A 19,167-nucleotide genomic window follows, 5' to 3' on the forward strand; every position below is an offset into this window, starting at 1 on the left:
TCTGAGAATAGCTTCCAAGCCAAACCACTGCTGGGGGCATTACCACAACTATCACCTACACCAAACCCAGGGGTTGTTCAACGTTTTATGCCGGGGACACAAATTAGAAATTCAGTGTTTTTCTGGGATCCAAGCATATGAAATCATGTGACATGTCTGGTAAGGATATTGGAACTAGAACACACTGTTTTACACGTCGATCCAGAGCATCCCAAACATGCTCAATGGGTGACATGTCTGGTGAGTATGCAGGCCATTGGAAGAACTGGGATGTTTTCAGCTTCCAGGAATTGTGTCCAGATCCTTGTGACATGGGGCCGTGCATTATGATGCTGAAACATGAGGTGATGGAGGAGGATGAACGGCACGACAACGGGGCCTCAGGATCTCATCACGGTATCTCTGTGCATTCAAATTGCCATCGATAAAATGTAATTGTGTTCGTTGTCTGTAGCTTATGCCTAACCCAATACCATAACCCCACCTCCACCATGGGGCACTCTGTTCACAACGTTGACATCAGCAACCCGGCCACGTAGTCTGCGTTTGTGAGGCCGGATGGACGTACCGTCAAACTGGAGGCGGCTTATGGTAGAGAAATTAACATTACATTCTCAGGCAACAGCTCTGGTGGACATTCCTGCAGTAAGCATGCCAATTGCATGCTCCCTCAAAACTTGACACATCTGTGGTATTGTGTTATAACAAAACTGCACATTTTAGAGAGTGGCCTTTTGTCCCCAGCACAAGGCGCACCTGTAGAACAATTATGCTGTTTAACCAGCTTCTTGATATGCCACACCTGTCAGGTGGATGGACTATCTTGGCAAAGGAGAAATGCTTATTAACAAGGAATTAAACAAATGGGTGTGCAAAATTTGAGAGAAAAGCTTTTTGTGCGTATTTAAAATATCAGGGATTTTTTTATTTCAGCTCATTAAACAAACACTTTACATGTTACCATTTATTTATATATATATATATATATATATATATATATATATATAGTGGCAAACCTCTTCAAAGTTAGGAGCGTTTGTCACAAATTAAGTGGGAATCTGTCACCAAAGTCAGCCCAGAATGAAAGTTCTTTCGAACATGACAGTACCTGTGTGTTTGTTTCGCTGTCCTGGTCCACCCAGGCCGCAGGTAAGGTCAAGGATAGCAGGGTTCGGTACACAAATCTGGTTCTCGGTAGGTCCAGGTCTAAACGCCAACAGGTAAGTCCAAAACAGTCCAGCTCGTACACGGTAAATCCAGCCAATGTTGATTGTCTCTTTCTCTATGGTTCATAGATCCTTCCCGCCCTCTCTCTCTCTCTCTTCCTGGTTTTTCTTGACCTTTTATCTGTGGGTCGGCTCCACCTTCTGAGGGTTCCCCTTGCTTCTGGGAATTGTAGTTTTGGCAGTCAGCCATTTTGTGATATGTAGTTCTGATCGGGGTGGCCATTTTAGTGATCGGGCAGAGCCCGTTTATTAGTTCTGCCCTCACATATCTGCCATTTATCACTCGACCCCCTTCTTTGCCACTATATATATATATATATATATATATATATTTATTTATAAATAATAAAAACAAAAAATATATATATACACATATATAAATAAAACACACTCAGCAAAAAAGAAACATCGCTTTTTCGGGAACGTGTCTTTCAAAGATAATTAGTAAAAATCCAAATATCTTCACAGATTTTCATTGAAAAGGGTTTAAACACTGTTTCCCATGCTTGTTCAATGAACCATAAACAATTAATGAACATGCACCTGTGGAACAGACGTTAAGACACTAACAGCTTACAGACGGTAGGCAATTAAGGTCACAGTTATGAAAACTTAGGACACTAAAGAGGCCTTTCTACTGACTCTGAAAAACACCAAAAGAAAGATGCCCAGGGTCCCTGCTCATCTGCGTGAACGTGCCTTAGGCATGCTGCAAGGAGACAGGAGAACTGCAGGTGTGGCCAGGGCAATAAATTGCAATGTCCGTACTGTGAGACGCCTAAGACAGCGCTACAGGGAGACAGGACGGACAGCTGATCGTCCTCGCAGCGGCAGACCACGTGTAACAACACCTGCACAGAATCGGTACATCCGAACATCACACCTGCGGGACAGGTACAGGATGGCAACAACAACTGCCCGAGTTACACCAGGAACGCACAATCCCTCCATCAGTGCTCAGACTGTCTGCAATAGGCTGAGAGAGGCTGGACTGAGGGCTTGTAGGCCTGTTGTAAGGCAGGTCCTCACCAGACATCACCGGCAACAATGTCGCCTATGGGCACAAACCCACCGTCGCTGGACCAGACAGGACTGGCAAAAAGTGCTCTTCACTGACGAGTCGCGGTTTTGTCTCACCAGGGGCGATGGTCGGAATCGCTTTTATCGTTGAAGGAATGAGCGTTACACCGAGGCCTGTACTCTGGAGGGGGATCGATTTGGAGGTGGAGGGTCCGTCATGGTCTGGGGCGGTGTGTCACAGCATCATCGGACTGAGCTTGATGTCATTGCAGGCAATCTCAACGCTGTGCGTTACAGGGAAGACATCCTCCTCCCTCATGCGGTACCCTTCCTGCAGGCTCATCCTGACATGATCCTTCAGCATGACAATGCCTCCAGCCATACTGCTCGTTCTGTGCGTGATTTCCTGAAAGACAGGAATATCAGTGTTCTGCCATGGCCAGCGAAGAGCCCGGATCTCAATCCCATTGAGCACGTCTGGGACCTGTTGGATCGGAGGGTGAGGGCCATTTCCCCCAGAAATGTCTGGGAACTTGCAGGTGCCTTGGTGGAAGAGTGGGGTAACATCTCACAGCAAGAACTGGCAAATCTGGTGCAGTCCATGATGAGGAGATCCACTGCGGTACTTAATGCAGCTGGTGGCCACACCAGATACTGACTGTTACTTTTGATTTTGACCCCCCCTTTGTTCAGGGACACATTATTCCATTTCTGTTAGTCACATGTCTGTGGAACTTGTTCAGTTTATGTCTCAGTTGTTGAATCTTATGTTCATACAAATATTTACACATGTTAAGTTTGCTGAAAATAAAACGCAGTTGACAGTGAGATGACGTTTCTTTCTTTGCTGAGATATATCTATATAGGGACAGATAATAATTTAAATAACTTTTAGAATAAGTCTAACGTAACAAAATGTGAAAAAAGGGGAAGGGGTCTGAATACTTTCCAAATGCACAGTATATTTATTTCCACCATTAACATGGTCTGTGACTAGAAAAGGCTGCTCTAGCCAGTCCAATGTAACGTTAGTCAAAAGGAGTCGACCAAGGTGCAGCGTGGAATATGTTCATCTTGTGATTTATTTACTCAGAACACGATAAAAAGTAATGAACAAAGAAAATACCACCGTCACGTTCTGTAGGCACACAAAGCAAAAATAAGATCCCACAAACACAGGTGGAAAAAAGGCTGACTAAGTATGGTTCCTAATCAGAGACAACGATAGACAGCTGCGTCTGGTTAGGAACCATACTCGGCCCAACACAAAGAAATACAAAAATAAGATCCCACAAACACAGGTGGAAAAAAGGCTGACTAAGTATGGTTCCTAATCAGAGACAACGATAGACAGCTGCCTCTGGTTAGGAACCATACTCGGCCCAACACAAAGAAATACAAAACATAGAATGGCCACCCCACACCCTGACCTAACAACCTAGAGAAATAAACCCTCTCTCTCAGGTCAGGGTGTGGGGTGGCCATTCTATCAACCTAGATAAACAAACCCTCTCTCTCTCAGGTCAGGGTGTGGGGTGGCCATTCTAACAACCTAGAGAAATAAACCCTCTCTCTCTCAGGTCAGGGTGTGGGGTGGCCATTCTAACAACCTAGATAAACAAACCCTCTCTCTCTCAGGTCAGGGTGTGGGGTGGCCATTCTATCAACCTAGAGAAATAAACCCTCTCTCTCTCAGGTCAGGGTGTGGGGTGGCCATTCTAACAACCTAGATAAATAAACCCTCTCTCTCTCAGGTCAGGGTGTGGGGTGGCCATTCTATCAACCTAGAGAAATAAACCCTCTCTCTCAGGTCAGGGTGTGGGGTGGCCATTCTATCAACCTAGAGAAATAAACCCTCTCTCTCAGGTCAGGGTGTGGGGTGGCCATTCTATCAACCTAGATAAACAAACCCTCTCTCTCAGGTCAGGGTGTGGGGTGGCCATTCTATCAACCTAGAGAAATAAACCCTCTCTCTCTCAGGTCAGGGTGTGGGGTGGCCATTCTATCAACCTAGAGAAATAAACCCTCTCTCTCAGGTCAGGGTGTGGGGTGGCCATTCTATCAACCTAGAGAAATAAACCCTCTCTCTCAGGTCAGGGTGTGGGGTGGCCATTCTATCAACCTAGAGAAATAAACCCTCTCTCTCTCAGGTCAGGGTGTGGGGTGGCCATTCTATCAACCTAGAGAAATAAACCCTCTCTCTCTCAGGTCAGGGTGTGGGGTGGCCATTCTAACAACCTAGATAAATAAACCCTCTCTCTCTCAGGTCAGGGTGTGGGGTGGCCATTCTATCAACCTAGATAAATAAACCCTCTCTCTCAGGTCAGGGTGTGGGGTGGCCATTCTATCAACCTAGATAAACAAACCCTCTCTCTCAGGTCAGGGTGTGGGGTGGCCATTCTAACAACCTAGAGAAATAAACCCTCTCTCTCTCAGGTCAGGGTGTGGGGTGGCCATTCTATCAACCTAGAGAAATAAACCCTCTCTCTCAGGTCAGGGTGTGGGGTGGCCATTCTATCAACCTAGAGAAATAAACCCTCTCTCTCAGGTCAGGGTGTGGGGTGGCCATTCTATCAACCTAGAGAAATAAACCCTCTCTCTCTCAGGTCAGGGTGTGGGGTGGCCATTCTATCAACCTAGAGAAATAAACCCTCTCTCTCTCAGGTCAGGGTGTGGGGTGGCCATTCTATCAACCTAGAGAAATAAACCCTCTCTCTCAGGTCAGGGTGTGGGGTGGCCATTCTATCAACCTAGAGAAATAAACCCTCTCTCTCAGGTCAGGGTGTGGGGTGGCCATTCTATCAACCTAGAGAAATAAACCCTCTCTCTCAGGTCAGGGTGTGGGGTGGCCATTCTAACAACCTAGAGAAATAAACCCTCTCTCTCTCAGGTCAGGGTGTGGGGTGGCCATTCTATCAACCTAGAGAAATAAACCCTCTCTCTCTCAGGTCAGGGTGTGGGGTGGCCATTCTATCAACCTAGATAAACAAACCCTCTCTCTCAGGTCAGGGCAACCAGGATAACATTCAGCACTGTAACTAACTATTTGTTGTTTTAACTTATTATTTCCAGACAGTCAGTGTTTTCCGCTAACGCCAGCTGTCTGCTATACAGTTAGTCATTTTCAGACGGGTACTTTTTCCACTTAAATCAATTAGGCTGCTTTTAAAATTTGCTACTCAGAAAAAAAAGGTCCGCCGAGCCCTCTTCCCGCTAGAATGAACGATATGCATCTTCTAGCCATCTATCGACAGGACAGGCGCCCGTCAGTCACAAAGTGAGCGATAACAGGAAAAAAACTGCTGGTTTGACAGTCTTGCTGTGCGTGTTGCAGTCGAATTTCTACACCAAGGGAGAGAGCATGAATTTAATGTCCCATATAATGTGGTAATGATGAGTCGATATCCACAGCCTATTGTTATCTGGGCACATTTATTTTATTTTGTGTGCAGGGTCAGACATTAACAATGGCCGCTGGGGGTTAGTAAAAACACATCTACACACTGAGCTTATTTATTTTAGGCAAAGTGATTTACAAAAGTAAACCTTTAATAACGAACATACTACCAATATGGTGGCTACAGTTGATTCAGCTTAGCTAGCCTACTGTAACAGTGTCCATAGCTCTTTTGGCACATTTGTCTTAAAAGGGGCAGTGTCCTATTTTCAAATCTTCTCAAAAGTCAAAATTGCATGGCCTTTTTCCAAAAAAAACTCTTTATCAACTTTAGATTTCAAGATATCCTAACTTATAGCAAATTTACTTTTGACTAATAAAAGATGGTTAAGTCAACTTAACCATTTATCAGTATAACCTACTATTCAAAGTTGAATCCATTTCAACTTTAAACAAAGTTAACATTGCTAGCTAATTTGTCCTGGGATATAAACATTAGATTGTTATTTTACCTGAAATGCACAAGGTCCTCTACTCCGACAATTAATCCACAGATAAAAGGGTAACCCAAGTCAATTTCTAGTAATCTCTCCTCCTTCCTTCAGGCTTCTTCTTCTTTGTACTTTATATGTCAGTTGGTAACCAACTTTAAGGTGCATTACCACCACCAACTGGACTGGAGTGTGGACCTCAGTTCATCTTTCAAATCACCCACGTGGGTATATGCTCCTATAAACCAATGAGGAGATGGCACGTGGGTATATGCTCCTATAAACCAATGAGGAGATGGCACGTGGGTATATGCTCCTATAAACCAATGAGGAGATGGCACATGGGTATATGCTCCTAAAAACCAATGAGGAGATGGCACGTGGGTATATGCTCCTATAAACCAATGAGGAGATGAGAGTGGTGGGACTTGCAGCGCATCAAGCATCACAAATAGAACCAAGTTGTATTTTAGCTCCTGGCTACGAAAGACGCTCGTTGACGAATGCGAGTATTGCGGGTACAATGACTAAATAACATGTATGTGTAAATGTATTTTGCGATGTGAGCGGTGTGGCCAGCATGTAACCCTAACATTGATTTCATTGAGATTTCAGTAAGGGAGCATCATGCTCATCCCTCTCTTGCTCATGTCTGAGCATTTTTTTCCCCCCTCGCCCAGTTTGAAAACTGGCAGTGCGCTCAGTAATGTCGAGCAACCAACAGACCGTTTTAACTACAACAACATTATCAGTAACGGTTACAGAAACATTTTTATTTGTTACTTTTTACGTGTGTGGTTGTTTCACTACCCCTTTGTTGAATGAACTAATTGAAGTCGCTCTGGATAATAAATAACGTGTGTACTGAATTACCCAACATTTTTAAATTAACAGTTGCAAAGCATGCTGAGATCCACCCCTCAAAAACAAGCTCTGGACAGAGTGAACAGACTATAGATGACTGTTAGCTGGACAGAGTGAACAGACTATAGATGACTGTTAGCTGGACAGAGTGAACAGACTATAGATGTAGGGTCATTATCATTTCTACACAGTTCAGATTTAAATTTTAATAATTTTGAAGGAACTCAAACCATCCGCGGGCCATACTGAACGGGCCAGTCTTGAGTTTGACCCGTCTTCCAGCCTAGATCCTCCTCCTGAACTATACAACAGCTTAACTAAGCAAGTTCAGACCTGTAGATGGGTCTGAATGCTAGCAACAGCATACTTTCCTAATAAATCAATGACCCACGAGAAGGAAAAACAAGCATACTTACACACGCTTATCAGAACTGACGCGTCATTCTCAGTCGAGGATGTTTCCAAATGGTACCCTATTCCCTACATAGTGCACTAGGGCCCATAAGGTTCTGGCATAAAGTAGTGCATTATGTAGGAAATAGGGTCCCATTTGGGACAGGTTAGGATGTTCCCAGATTCCCGTCAACATATTTCATATAATCTAATATGCAGAATCTGTAAAGGAGAGAGAGGGAAGGAGGGACTTCTTTGAACAAACAAACCTTCTGTCTGCACTTTGACTCATCAAATGGATGGCTGTCAACTCTAGTCACAGAGTGTACTGAACGCATAGCTCAGGGCTCAGTGTGTGGTAACCTTCACACAAAACAGTAAAAGAATTTAAAATGGTGTCTAAGTCATAGAGAAAACACTATAGAACAGCAGTATGTGCCAACTGTCCAACTTCCAGACCTACATTTACATTTTACATTATAGTCATTTAGCAGACGCTCTTATCCAGAGGGACTTACATTAGTGAATGCATACATTTCATACATTTTTTTCCCCCCCGTACTGGTCCCCCGTGGGAATCGAACCCACAACCCTGGCGTTGCAAATACCATGCTCTACCAACTGAGCCACACGGGACCTGAACATTTACTACAGTATCGACCCCGTACCCCCCACACTGACCCCGTACCCCCACACCGACCCCCCCACACCGACCCCGTACCCCCCACACCGACCCCCACCCCCACACCGACCCCGTACCCCCACACCGACGCCCCCCACACCGACCCCGTACCCCCACACCGACCCCCCCACACCGACCCCGTACCCCCCCACACCGACCCCGTACCCCCCACACCGACCCCGTACCCCCCCCACACCGACCCCGTACCCCCCACACCGACCCCGAAAATATCCTGGACTTGGGAGGAAATCTTGGCAGGACACGAAAGCCTGCCGTGGAAGCAGACGCAAGGAGAGAAGGGAGGCCAGCGACAACGCCCGGGGTTTGCGGCCACAAAGACAGCCCGAATTTGTTTTGGGGGGGGGGGGGGGGTACTGTCACGCCCTGTCCATAGAGAGCCTTTTTATTCTCCATTTTGGTTAGGTCGGGGTGTGACTGGGGGGGGGTTGTTCTTGTCTAGGTTATTTATTTCTATGTTGGCCTGGTATGGTTCCCAATCAGAGGCAGCTGTTTATCGTGGTCTCTGATTGGGGATCATATTTAGGCAGCCATTTCCCCACTGTGTTTTGTGGGATCTTGTTTCTGTGTAGTTGCCTGTGAGTACTCCATGACTTCACGTTTCGTTTGCCGTTTATTGTTGTGTGCGTTTCACTAATAAAAGATGTGGAACCCAGATCGCGCTGCACGTTGGTCCGAGTATGCTTCCAGTTCCTACGACGAGCGTGACAAGGCTTCGCTAAGTGTTGTGGTTCTGGTGTCACGGTTCGGATTCGGCGGGAAAATGAAATTCCAACAAGTTTTTTGTTGTTAATTGTTGTTTATTTAAGGAAAATCCTAAGTGTTGGTTTTCATGATTTTTTTTACTCATCGTGAAACGATTAAGGATTAAAAAATTAGGATGAAGTGCAGTATGGGGTGTGGACATGGTTCAGACACGGTTTAGGCCTACGCTATAATGTCTTCTTGCAAAGAGTAAAATATGGGCACTTGTGTAACTCATCAAATCGGCTCTGTCTGTAGTGCGGTACTTCTCATCTCCCGGGCTGTCACTGAGGGGGGGGGGATGGTTTGATTCATTTGACCCGGGGTATATTGGGCTATGGCCCGACGACGTGGGGAAGGAGGAGCGCCCTTCTCAAAACGAACAGTAACCTGTGACGCTCAGTCATGTTGTCAACAAGGCAGCATAGTGCATGCATCGTCCAGAAAACATCTCTTTTCCAGAAAATAAATATTTGAATTATCAAACTAGTTTTCATTGGGAAAGCAGATAAAAACTATCATGTTTGGTGTGGACCCCAGGAAGAGTAGCTGATGCTTTTCCACCGGCTAATGGGGATCCTAATAAAGACCAAAAATACACGGGTTTTATTGAAGACATTTTAGTTTTAGAGTCGACATCGCGGTCAGACCAGGGAGACCGGTTCCAAATCAACACGCCCACTCATCCACCCCGACCAACCAGCTTAAATGTGTTTTTTTTAATTGTCTTATATAACCATATCATAGTAATTTGAGTGTCACAGAATTTACGTTTAACTATGTTCCGTCTAGGTCTATGAGAGCAGGGTGCTCAGATTTACTCAGACAGACATACAATGCAGCTCAGGCATTGCATTTAGGCCTATTCCTTCTGTGTGTTTTATGTATTCACTCAGGTTGGCGGACCGAACCGGAGCCCCCCCCCCCCTATACCGAATGGTTCTGTACGAATACTGTTGTTACACCCTGACTACTTACTATACCTCAACTAAACACAGTCACCCTACTGGGCCTGGACCTGGCCCCAGTCAGTGAGTCTCTCTCTATTGGACCTGGACCAGTCAGTGAGTCTCTCTCTACTGGACCTGGACCAGTCAGTGTGTATCTCTCTACTGGACCTGGACCAGTCAGTGTGTATCTCTCTACTGGACCTGGACCAGTCAGTGTGTATCTCTCTACTGGACCTGGACCAGTCAGTGTGTATCTCTCTACTGGACCTGGACCAGTCAGTGTGTATCTCTCTACTAGACCTGGACCAGTCAGTGTGTATCTCTCTACTAGACCTGGACCAGTCAGTGTGTATCTCTCTACTGGACCTGGACCAGTCAGTGTGTATCTCTCTACTGGACCTGGACCAGTCAGTGTGTATCTCTCTACTGGACCTGGACCAGTCAGTGTGTATCTCTCTACTGGACCTGGACCAGTCAGTGTGTATCTCTCTACTGGACCTGGACCAGTCAGTGTGTATCTCTCTACTGGACCTGGACCAGTCAGTGTGTATCTCTCTACTGGACCTGGACCAGTCAGTGTGTATCTCTCTACTGGACCTGGACCAGTCAGTGTGTATCTCTCTACTGGACCTGGACCAGTCAGTGTGTATCTCTCTACTGGACCTGGACCAGTCAGTGTGTATCTCTCTACTAGACCTGGACCAGTCAGTGTGTATCTCTCTACTAGACCTGGACCAGTCAGTGTGTATCTCTCTACTAGACCTGGACCAGTCAGTGTGTATCTCTCTACTAGACCTGGACCAGTCAGTGAGTCTCTCTCTACTGGACCTGGACCAGTCAGTGTGTATCTCTCTACTAGACCTGGACCAGTCAGTGTGTATCTCTCTACTAGACCTGGACCAGTCAGTGTGTATCTCTCTACTAGACCTGGACCAGTCAGTGTGTATCTCTCTACTAGACCTGGACCAGTCAGTGTATAAGGAGTGCTGATCTCAGATCAGTTTTGTAATTTAGATCAAAATGAATCAGATTAGGCCCAAATGAGAGGCTTCATGAATACAGGTCCAGGTACAGACTATACACACTGTTTCTGTACTGTAGGCTGGGTACACACACACTATACACACTGTTTCTGTACTGTAGGCTGGGTACACACACTATACACACTGTTTCTGTACTGTAGGCTGGGTACACACACTATACACACTGTTTCTGTACTGTAGGCTGGGTAGGTACAGACTATACACACTGTTTCTGTACTGTAGGCTGGGTAGGTACAGACTATACACACTGTTTCTGTACTGTAGGCTGGGTACACACACTATACACACTGTTTCTGTACTGTAGGCTGGGTAGGTACACACTATACACACTGTTTCTGTACTGTAGGCTGGGTAGGTACACACACTATACACACACACTATACACACTGTTTCTGTACTGTAGGCTGGGTAGGTACACACTATACACACTGTTTCTGTACTGTAGGCTGGGTAGGTACACACACTATACACACTGTTTCTGTACTGTAGGCTGGGTAGGTACACACACACTATACACACACACACACACCTATACACACTGTTTCTGTACTGTAGGCTGGGTAGGTACACACTATACACACTGTTTCTGTACTGTAGGCTGGGTAGGTACACACACCCTATACACACCTGTTTCTGTACTGTAGGCTGGGTAGGTACACACTATACACACTGTTTCTGTACTGTAGGCTGGGTACACACACACTATACACACTGTTTCTGTACTGTAGGCTGGGTAGGTACACACACACTATACACACTGTTTCTGTACTGTAGGCTGGGTAGGTACACACTATACACACTGTTTCTGTACTGTAGGCTGGGTAGGTACACACACACTATACACACACACACACACTATACACACTGTTTCTGTACTGTAGGATGGGTAGGTACACACTATACACACTGTTTCTGTACTGTAGGCTGGGTACACACACTATACACACTGTTTCTGTACTGTAGGCTGGGTACACACACTATACACACTGTTTCTGTACTGTAGGCTGGGTAGGTACACACTATACACACTGTTTCTGTACTGTAGGCTGGGTACACACACTATACACACTGTTTCTGTACTGTAGGCTGGGTAGGTACACACTATACACACTGTTTCTGTACTGTAGGCTGGGTAAACACACTATACACACTGTTTCTGTACTGTAGGCTGGGTACACACACTATACACACTGTTTCTGTACTGTAGGCTGGGTAGGTACACACACTATACACACACACACACACACACACACTATACACACTGTTTCTGTACTGTAGGCTGGGTAGGTACACACACACTACACACACACACACACACTGTTTCTGTACTGTAGGCTGGGTAGGTACACACACTATACACACTGTTTCTGTACTGTAGGCTGGGTAGGTACACACTATACACACTGTTTCTGTACTGTAGGCTGGGTAGGTACACACACACACTATACACACACACACACTATACACACTGTTTCTGTACTGTAGGCTGGGTACACACACTATACACACTGTTTCTGTACTGTAGGCTGGGTACACACACTATACACACTGTTTCTGTACTGTAGGCTGGGTACACACACTATACACACTGTTTCTGTACTGTAGGCTGGGTAGGTACACACACATATACACACACACACACACACACACACACACACACACACACACACACACACACACACACACACACACACACACACACACACACTGTTTCTGTACTGTAGGCTGGGTAGGTACACACTATACACACTGTTTCTGTACTGTAGGCTGGGTAGGTACACACACTATACACACTGTTTCTGTACTGTAGGCTGGGTAGGTCCACTGTAACTGGGCTGCCGTCATCTATCCCCCCGACGCAGCCGGTTGCTAGGACACCACGGTTCCCCCAGACAGTCACACAATACAAAACAAACAGAAGGCGCAACGAGGCTGAACATCACAGGCTCAGCCTTAGTTCAACTCTAGAGAAGGTGCATGGAGGCAGGATAATGAGGCTGAACATCACAGGCTCAGCCTTAGTTCAACTCTAGAGAAGATGCATGGAGGCAGGATAATGAGGCTGAACATCACAGGCTCAGCCTTAGTTCAACTCTAGAGAAGATGCATGGAGGCAGGATAATGAGGCTGAACATCACAGGCTCAGCCTTAGTTCAACTCTAGAGAAGATGCATGGAGGCAGGATAATGAGGCTGAACATCACATGCTCAGCCTTAGTTCAACTCTAGAGAAGGTGCATGGAGGCAGGATAATGAGGCTGAACATCACAGGCTCAGCCTTAGTTCAACTCTAGAGAAGATGCATGGAGGCAGGATAATGAGGCTGAACATCACATGCTCAGCCTTAGTTCAACTCTAGAGAAGGTGCATGGAGGCAGGATAATGAGGCTGAACATCACAGGCTCAGCCTTAGTTCAACTCTAGAGAAGATGCATGGAGGCAGGATAATGAGGCTGAACATCACAGGCTCAGCCTTGGTTCAACTCTAGAGAAGGCCAGCAGCATACCACCCAGCATCCCACTACTGGCTAGCCTCTGAAGCTAAGCAGGGTTGGTCCTGGTCCATCCCTGGATGGGAGACCAGATGCTGCTGGAAGTGGTGTTGGAGGGCCAGTAGGAGGCACCTCTTTCCTCTGGTCTAAAAAAAAAAAAAAAGATATATCCCAATTCCCCAGGGCAGTGATTGGGGACATTGCCCTGTGTAGGGTGTTGTCTTCCAGATGGGATGTAAAATGGGTGCCCTGACTCACTGTGGTCACTAAAGGTCTCGTGGTGCTTATTGTAAAATAAACTAAAATCCCAATCATACCATCATGGCCACCTAATCATCCCCAGATTACAATTGGCTCATTCATACATCCTTTCCCTTGTAACTATTTCCCGGGTTGTTTCTGTAAACGAGGTGTTCTCAGTCAATTTACCTGGTTAAATAAATAGTGCACAGAGGCAGAACTTCACAGGTTAAGCCCTGGTTCGAATCACTGTCTGCTAGATGGGTCAATGGGCTGTCTGCTCTTCTACTGGGAGATGACTGGGTGATTTCATGCCAGTGTAGGCCAAAAAATATTTTGGGTATCTCAGATTAGAAACTTAATTGGAAGGATGAATGTTTCACATTTGAAAGTGGCCCCTTTTGGACCTACACACATCCCTGGGTCGCTCCTCTTTTCAGTTCGCTGCAGCTAGCGACTGGAACGAGCTGCAACAAACACTCAAAATGGACAGTTCAATCTCAATCTCTTCATTCAAAGACTCAATCATGGACACTCTTACTGACAGTTGTGGCTGCTTTGCGTGATGTATTGTTGTCTCTACCTTCTTGCCCATTCTGCTGTTGTCTGTGCCCAATAATGTTTGTACCATGTTTTGTGCTGCTGCCATGTTGTCCTGTTGCGTTGCTGCAATGCTGTTTTTGTCATCTTCGGTCTCTCTTTATGTAAGTGTTATGTTGTCTCTTGTCGTGATGTGTGTTTTGTCCTATAATTGTATTTTTTTAATCCCAGGCCCCCGCCCCTTACCATGCTGTTGTACTATGTTGCTACTTTCTCTTCGGTCTCCTTATGTAAATGTTATGTTGTCTCTTGTCGTGATGTGTGTTTTGTCCTATAATTGTATTTTTTTAATCCCAGGCCCCCGGCCCCGCAGGAGGCCTTTTGGTAGGACGTCATTGTAAATAAGAATTTGTTCTTAACTGACTTGCCTAGTTAAATAACAAACATGTCTCCTATAAGACCACTTGATCTGTAAAGTGATACAGACAACATCTTGGCGTCATTAGACTCCTTATAAATGTTTCAACATATGGAGTATTGCTACATCCCGGAATACAAATGTTCACATTCATTCAATCAAGTTGTAGAAACAGCTCAAGGATGATCAATGGAAACAAGATGCACCTGAGCTCAAGTTCCAAGTCTCATAGCAAAGGGTCTGAATACTTTTTACAAATAAAAACTAAAATAAAACGTATTTACATACAGTTGCAAACTTTTGTAAAAACCTGTTTTCGGTTTGTTATTATGGGGTACTGTGTGTATATTGAGGATTTAAAAAATAAAAAAAATAAAAATAGTCATCCATTTTAGAATAAGTCTAACGTAACAAAATGTGGAAAAGGGGTCTGAATACTTTCCAAATGCGCTGTATTATTACAAACAAAACAATGTTCTACAAATGAGCCACAAAAAAAATAAAAAAAGGGAAGTTTTTAAATAATATTTTTTATGTTGAATAAATGAATATGAACATTTTGTATTGTGAAGAACATGACCTGCACAAAAATCAGATTAGGATATAGACCAAGGCCTAGAATAGATTATAAAAAGGGTGTTTTGTATGTTCAACTAGCTGGCTAGCTAGATGAACACAGTTTACATCTGACCAGCTGGTAGTTATGAAGCTAAATGTTAGCTTGTTATCTTGTAGTGTCTGCATTGCCATTGTTGGTATGGAAGCTGGTTCAATGTGTACAGCAGGGCATTTTAGTACAGCTGTAGCAGTCAACAACAAGCTATAGGACATGAATTCATTCATGTTTTAACCTATTTTTCTAGAATTTGTCTTTCAGCATAAACCTGCTCTCCACCACCAGCACAAGGAGATAATCAAGGGTGAATAAGCAACAATTCAGGTATTTTGTCTTTGAGCATTTTGCTTGGACTTAGGGGGTCAATTACTTATTGCTGGGAAGCAGGCTAGAAATGTCTAGTCTATTTTAGTCTGCTTTCCTCCTTTACAGCTGTAATGGTCTGAAGCCTGGCGTTGTTATGGCCAAGGAGCTTTCACTCCGATGGAACCAGGTTTCAGCTGCTGAGCAATGTGACGTCCCTCCTCCAAGAGAGGTGAAAGCATTCCCCGGACTGGACACAACCCGGCAAACATATCTGCTATTTTTATTTATTTTTTGCAACGAAAAGGCCATGGACATTACATGTGCTGCTTCAAAGGGCAGGATAGAAATATGCTCTCAGGCTAGATTCCTTTGTTCATATCATAACCTGAACCAAAGTTCCTCAAAAGGATGATATAGGCGTAAACAGTGTTTTCGCCTAAGGGTTTGTGTTTTAAGGTTTTACCTTAAATTGTAGGCTACTACCATTAGCACTTGAAGTAAATAAAGTAGTTGGTCTCGCTTTAAATGACGTGCATCTTATTAAAAAGGCTTCATAAACACTACATAAATGTGGCTCAGTCGGTAGAGCGTGGTGTTTGCAACGCCAGGGTTGTGGGTTCTATTCCCACGGGGGACCAGTACAAAAAAATTATATTTTTTTTTAAATGTATGAAATGTATGCATTCACTACTACTGTAAGTCACTCTGGATAAGAGTGTCTGCTAAATGACTAAAATGTAAATGTAAATGTGTTACAAATCTATAACTCTTATGTCATGCTTTATAAAGGGTTCATAAAATGTGACATAACCACCAATGTCAAATGTGACAAACCTGTGCTTTATAAAAAAAGGGTGACACGAGCGTCGCTTAATAAAAAGCCTTATAAATCACCTAAAAATGGAGGCTTCACAAAGCATTTATAACCCATCATGCATCTTGGTAGAGCATTACAAAGCCAGGATATTGGGTTTGATTCCCAGGACCAACCATACGTAGAAATGTATTCATGACTAAGTCGCTTTGGATAAAAGAGTCTGCTGAAATGTGATACATTATATTTCACTCAAACATTTATAGGATGGCACAACCTCTCTCCCTCTCTCCCACTTTCCCCAAAATGCCGTGCTGCAGGACGACACTCTAAAGTGCAGTCATGCACAGCAAAAAAAAACAATGTTAGGGGCTTTTAAAAATCAGTTTAGACGTTTTACTTATTTCTATTTTTGACCCAAAAATTCTGTTTTGGTTTAGTTTTTCCAAGTTCCGAATTTCCCCCATTTTGTCTGTTTTACCACAGTTCTCACACTACTAAAGCAAAAAAAAAAAATACTAGATTTTCTGTGCTCACAACAATGCTAAGACCACATCAGGGGATTACTTGTTTTTTAGGTCTGGGAAAATCTAAAACTTTGATTCGAGTGTAATTATTATTTCACAAAGTCCCTTCTTAATTCCAGCTATAATAATACACATTGTTTAATGTTTCCACACTAAAACCAGAATAAACAAAAAAATGTATAAAAATCACCTGTCGGTCGGGATCTAGACAACCTATTTCATCTCAGAACCTATACCAAGGCACGAGAAACAATCCTGGATTGATAAAATATTAAACAATTTGTCTTTTGCATATAAAACTGTGGGCTGGGCTGTAGATGGCACTTTTTCAATAGACGATCAATCTTGCAGAATGCGCGACCAGTGTTTGGCACTCGGTATAGGCGGTGGGCTGTAGACAGTCACTGCAAAAGAGTCCGCCCACACCTTTTACAGAAATGTTATCAAATTTGCTTTTATATCTATATCTATATATAATATATATATATATAGCCCAGTTTCAACATTTCCAAATCATACAGCAAATGAGGGCGTTTTTGTTACCATAAAATGTGGATGGATGCCGTTTACCAAGCAAGAGTGTAACACTCATTCACAAGTACACAAATATAACATGGCCATGATTTATCAATGAAAACATGCATATATAAACACGTTGCATACGACAGTTTGATAAATCCCATATGTGGCGCACGCAAATCCTACAATCTCCAGGTATGCCAGAATTATGTAAGAAATTCACAAACGGTTGATAAATTACTACTCTGAGTCTTCATGAATGGACCTTCGCACCAAAGGTATCTTAGCAACAGCCTGCCTGCTCCAGCCATTGGTGGTAAGGAGTCTGGAAGTACAGTCCACAACTAACAAGTGACTAGTGTCAACCAGTGTGGCCCTATTTAGTGCAATACTTTTGACCAGAGCCCTGTAGTGCATTGAATAGGACACCATTTGGAAAGCAACCATAAAATCAGTGTTCTGTGCAGAAATTAGTGTTTTGATTAACTATAGAACAAACTAGACCTTCATAAAGATAAGCTTGGTGCATATTATCTACTTTCTCACTGACAGCCACGCTGTGTGTGGGTGCGGACACGCACACATACCGTGGCCATCTCATACCGTGGCCATCTCATATTCATCCTGTCTGTATAAAAGAGGCACGGTCGTTGTCAATGGACTTTCCAAGGAGCAGTGGTTTCAGTAGCTCTGGGGTTAGTAAAAGATATGCTCAACATTAACAAGCCGCACTAACGTCCTGGACCACAGTTATTGGTTTCCATTTATAACTTGTACTACTAAACTACTCCGTCCCCAGCAAGCCCTCCTTAACCAGACAGCATTCCCATAGCATGAGTGGCAGCCTGGCAATTTCTCTTTCAATGTAGGGACACTTGGGGAACTGTCTCAGAAACTGCAGAATCGGCCTATTGCAGTGATTAATGAAACGCATTATGGTTGCAGCACACGATGAAACCCACGTCCGAACATAAGGATTAGGCCTAGTTAGCTATTATCACTAATATGTGGATGATCCAGCCTTTAAAAACAGTGTCCTACAATGACACACCGATTTACTGCACATGACATTAATCATAAGCAGCCCTGCGTATTTCTCTTATGACCATTTCTCTCAAAAGTAACGTTAGTGAACATTAAAAAAAATAAAAGTCTAATCCTTTCCATCTGTCAGAGCCTTGCGACATCTTTGATGTTAGCTAGCTAGCTAACATTCTGCCGTTTCTTTGACAGTTAGCTAGCTAGCTAACATTCTGCAGTTTCTTTGACAGTTAGCTAGCTAGCTAACTAGCGTAACGTTGGATAAGATTGAGTTGTTAACCTAAAGATACTAAACGTTAGCATGTTAACGTTTGCTTATTTCACCAATTGTCTAGTTGAACTGACAAATAGCAGCTAGCTAGCCAGCTAACGTTAGCTATCAAAACGACGTGATTTTTTAAAAAGTATTATTATTATTTTTAGGGAGGGGGGGGGATGACAGCTTAGCTACGTCGCGTTAACTAGGTAAGTAAACAAAACGATTTAACTAAGTCCGATAACTAGCTACACAACTAACGACGTTGTCGGTTGCATAGCGATGGTTTTACCTGCTATTTGATACGCAGTGGCTTTTCTCCCCCAAGCCGACCCAAGAAGACAGCCGAGCTCCTCACACACACCTCGATCCAAACGAACAAAACCTTCGTTTTATATCCAGGTCTTGTATGATTCCCAGAAAAAAATGAAATAGTCCCTTCAACAACAAAACAAAACAAAACACACGCAGTATTTCTATCGTCGTTTCCAGCCGCTAAGCAGGAGTGAAGCAGCCCTTGAGACGGCAGCAGCAGCTAACCATGGCAGTGGTGTCGGATCGGATGATGCGA

At 44.1% G+C, this 19,167-nt stretch overlaps 1 protein-coding gene across 2 annotated transcripts in view; it reads right to left on the reverse strand.

Annotated features, from left to right (window-relative positions):
• LOC106589956 (CSC1-like protein 2) overlaps window positions 1-19,167 on the reverse strand; it is a 123,961-nt gene extending 104,794 nt beyond the window's left edge. For both annotated transcript variants that reach the window (XM_045710179.1, XM_045710178.1), the window contains exon 1: window positions 18,889-19,167. The gene's annotated coding sequence lies outside the window, so the exon portion shown is untranslated. The remainder of the gene's footprint in view (window positions 1-18,888) is intronic.

The sequence above is a fragment of the Salmo salar genome, chromosome ssa28 (assembly GCF_905237065.1).
Source record: "Salmo salar chromosome ssa28, Ssal_v3.1, whole genome shotgun sequence".
In the NCBI taxonomy this organism is placed as follows: domain Eukaryota; kingdom Metazoa; phylum Chordata; class Actinopteri; order Salmoniformes; family Salmonidae; genus Salmo; species Salmo salar.